The sequence below is a fragment of the Lycium ferocissimum genome, chromosome 5, assembly GCF_029784015.1.
Source record: "Lycium ferocissimum isolate CSIRO_LF1 chromosome 5, AGI_CSIRO_Lferr_CH_V1, whole genome shotgun sequence".
Lineage (NCBI taxonomy): Eukaryota > Viridiplantae > Streptophyta > Magnoliopsida > Solanales > Solanaceae > Lycium > Lycium ferocissimum.
In genome coordinates, this window is record NC_081346.1 from 44,054,076 (window position 1) to 44,058,047 (window position 3,972).

The following is a 3,972-nucleotide window of genomic DNA, read 5'->3' on the forward strand; positions in this document are numbered from 1 at the left end:
TTGGAATTTGGAAAAACTCCCAGAATTAAAGTTGTAGATAATTGAAATATCTTTCCAACCATAGGTGGTGCGTTCATAGGCGGCATCAGGATAATGAGATATGGACGTTTTAAGGCGAGAGAGAAGGTCGATGGGCGAGGCCCAACCCGAGCCCAACCGGGTCGGGCCCATTACCCACGCTTTTTAAGTAAAATTTCAGCCTTTTCTCCTCATTTTTCATACCAAAACACCCAGAAAATTCTGGAGAAAAAGAGAGAGGAGATCTAGAGAGAAAAACCAATTTTGACCAAAATCGAGCCCGAATTCGAAGCCCATGAAGAGAAAAGTGTCGTACATCGCGTTGCCTTCAATTTGAGCTAAAAATCAACCAAGAAGAAGAGGGTGGACGTGGTGGCTGCACACTTGAGGTAATATTAAGGTTCCTTTTCATTGTTAACAAGTTTATTCAGAGTTTTAACGGATTAGAACGGAGGGAATAGTGTGATAAATTCGTTTGTTGGTGTTGTCGGATTATGAATTTAGGCTTGAAGAGAAATTTGGATAAAAATATATGTATTTATTTGTAGGATATTTAAGATGTTGTTATTGATGTTGGTGATATTAATTTCGGCTTCCTTACGGACATAAAGTTATTAATTAGTCGTATCGCAAGTTGGTTGGTTGAGAAAATGGGAAAACAGTGTGTGGGCTATTTTATGGCATATGTGTTGTTGGAAATGATGTTATTACTATTGGTATTGTTGTTGATGTTGTTGGTTATTGAATTGGAATTTCGGGCTAGGCATATAAGTTAGGGGAGATCTTTTGTCGAAATTTCGCGACTATAAATGAATTTATTTGAAGGACTAAGACAAGCGTGTAATAATGAGTCTAATGATTGTGTAAATCCTCTTAAATGTAGACTCGCGAGCTTGGACGAATAAGCGTAGCTAATAAGAGGTGGAACAGGTATGTAAAGCCTAACCTTTCTTTCTTTTGGCATGTCTTAGATGTAAGTAAGATATAATACGAGCCTTGGGGTAACTCTATTCATAAGATCCGAGCATGTCTACGATTCTTATTCACTTCTTGATGTTAGCACTCTTAATGTAGTCGAACTATGGTCCTTGTGCCTTTTGTATGATTGGATAATAAATGTTGCATAAAGAGTTCGTGTTCTTAAAGGATTCTATATCGAATAAGGCCCGTAACTTTCATAGACGGGCTCGGATCGCTTCGATACGTTCGTAAAAGATTCTATAGCGAATAATGCCCGTAACTTTTGTGGGCGGGCTCGGATTGGTTTGATACATGTCTACGATCCCTAAGATTCTTTTTAACGTAGTCCTAATGGCAATTAGAACGGATTTAATATGACTATCGTTTTAATGCTCGAGCGTGATTACTTACTTATCTATCGAGTCTGAAATGATGATTTATATACATATGGTTTCTCACTACTCTGCTCGTGCTAGCTGTTATTATATCTTTCACCGAGTCCCGGGCCGGGTATGTATTCATGCACAATTTCACTGCATTGTTCACCGAGTCCCTCACTAGAGGGACGGGTACGGTATATATATATATGATGATATGATGATATGGTGATATGATGATGTGTTTTCTGGAGTATGATGTGTTTTCTGGAGTATGATGTGTTACGGAGTTATTCGTATATATATGATGTGTTATGGCGCCAATGACGGGGTGGCGACCATGTTCCCCGAGCCCATAATGGGCCGAACATGATATATAATTTTGACATGCATGATTGCATTTCAAGAGTAAGCATTTTGGCATTATGATTATTATACTTGTTTTCTGTACTTCTTATGCATGATTTGTATTTCAAATGCAAGCATTTTGGGTATTCTGGTTATTATGCTCACTTTCTGTACTTCTTACTTCGGTTATGACCCCGTTTTCTGTATTTCATGCTTTATATACTCAGTACATATTTCGTACTGACCCCCTTTCTTCGGGGTTGCGTTTCATGCCACGCAGGTGTATACGGATGAGTGGAGGATACTAGTAGAAGATGTTCCCGGTTTGGATTGGCGAGCTCCATTTCATTCCGGAGGCTTTGGAGTCGAGTATCTAGGTTATGGTATCTTGATTTATGTTAGAGACTTTTCGAACGGAGTCACGTGTATGACATGTCGATTTGTAAGCGGCTCCGTAAGCCGATGTATCATTATGCATTATGTTGCGATTTCATATGATTCTGATTTTACTTGATCTGAGAAGGACGAAAAGCATGTTTTTTTTTAAAAGCTTACATTATGCATTCATTTCATGATTTAAGAGTCCAAGAAGATTATGAGTATCACGAGGATCACGGGTTCGCTCGGCCCTGGTAAGGGTCGGGTGCCCATCATGCCCTATCAAAAGTTGGGGTGTGACAATTAGGGTGTTGATTTCTCAACCCCATGAGTTCATAATAGCCCAATATGCTTATCCCCATTTAGAAAATCATGAACCATGGAAATTTTCACTAAAACCCTAGGTAAATCAACCCCCAACAATTAAATTACACCCATATGAGCAGAATTAAAGAGTGAAGCATCAACATACCTGTGTCTTGATGATATTGAGAGGATTCCTTGAGGAAAAAGTAGTGAAAACAAATAAACAAACTAGTGATTTTGAACAGAGGGTTTTCGGGTATGGAGAAGGATTTCAATAGGTTTTTGGTGATAAACTTGGATGTACTTATGGAAATTTAAAGTGGGTTAGTCATGGGTTGAAGATGTATAGTCGTGGGTTTTGATGGAGTAGAGTGGGAGTTAATGGAGGAAAGTGGGAGAAGAGAAAAAGGCGGGCCATTTTATTTTGTATTAAACCCTCTGTTCGCGTTTTTTTTTTACAAGTTATACGGGCCGTATAAAATTATACGGTCCGTGTAACTTCAACTTTTTCTGCTAGCCCCTGTTTGAAGACATCTTAATTACACGACAAATTATACAGCCCGTATAAGTTTATACGGTCCGTGAAAATGATCGTGTATGAAGGATGTCTTCAAACAGTGTTCTGTTTAATTTCCTTACCTTCTACAACTAGATTATACGGTCCATATAATATAATACGGACGGTATAAGTCCAATTTCCTCCAGTCTTTAGCGATTTTTCTACACTTTTCAGCCTGCACCAAAACAAACGTTACCCTATACACACCCTATCTAAGTTACAAAAATTTCAAAAACAACAAAAATTACACATGGGTTGCCTCCCAAGAAGCGCTTGATTTTACGTCGCAGCACGACGGTGTTACCAATTTACTCTTGGTCAGGACTCGCTGAGTCAGCATTCGTTCCAAGGTGCTTCAACCGGTATCGGTCAACAATTCTATCTCCATCAACCATCCCATGATAGTGCTTCACCCTCTGCCCGTTCACCTTAAATGTCCGAGTTCCATCTCTGGACTTCAGTTCAATCGCCCTATGGGGTGAAACACTTACCACCTCAAATGGACCGGACCACCTTGACTTTAGCATACCCGATAGCAGTTTTAATCGAGAGTTAAAAAAGGCAAGGGGTCACCCTTTTAGAATTTCGCGATTTTTTTATCAACTTTTCTTCTTTTCTTTTTAAATCCCTTTTGCCTATTCGGGAAATTTATCCATCTCATTGAGTTAAAAAAAACGGGGTTTATCCCTCTTCCCCTCCAGTTCAATTTCTTCAAGGGCCCCAGCCTTTTGTTCCAAATTCAACCGACGGGGGAAAACTTTCAAAAAAAGCTTGAAGGGGGGAGGTCCCTTCGAGTCTTAAACGGTCCCAAGCCCATAAACATCTCGTTTTGGCCCAATCGTTCGCACGTTTTAGCTAGAATACCTTGCATCTCGGATTGGGGACTACTTGCCCACTTGTCCCAGGATGATAGGGGTTTTCCCCATGTTTCCAATACTTTTTCCCTATCCCGGAAGGCCCTTTCAAAAATGAAAAGCGATCCCGATTATAGCCCCCGGGGTACCAAAAAGGGAAATATGTTTTTCA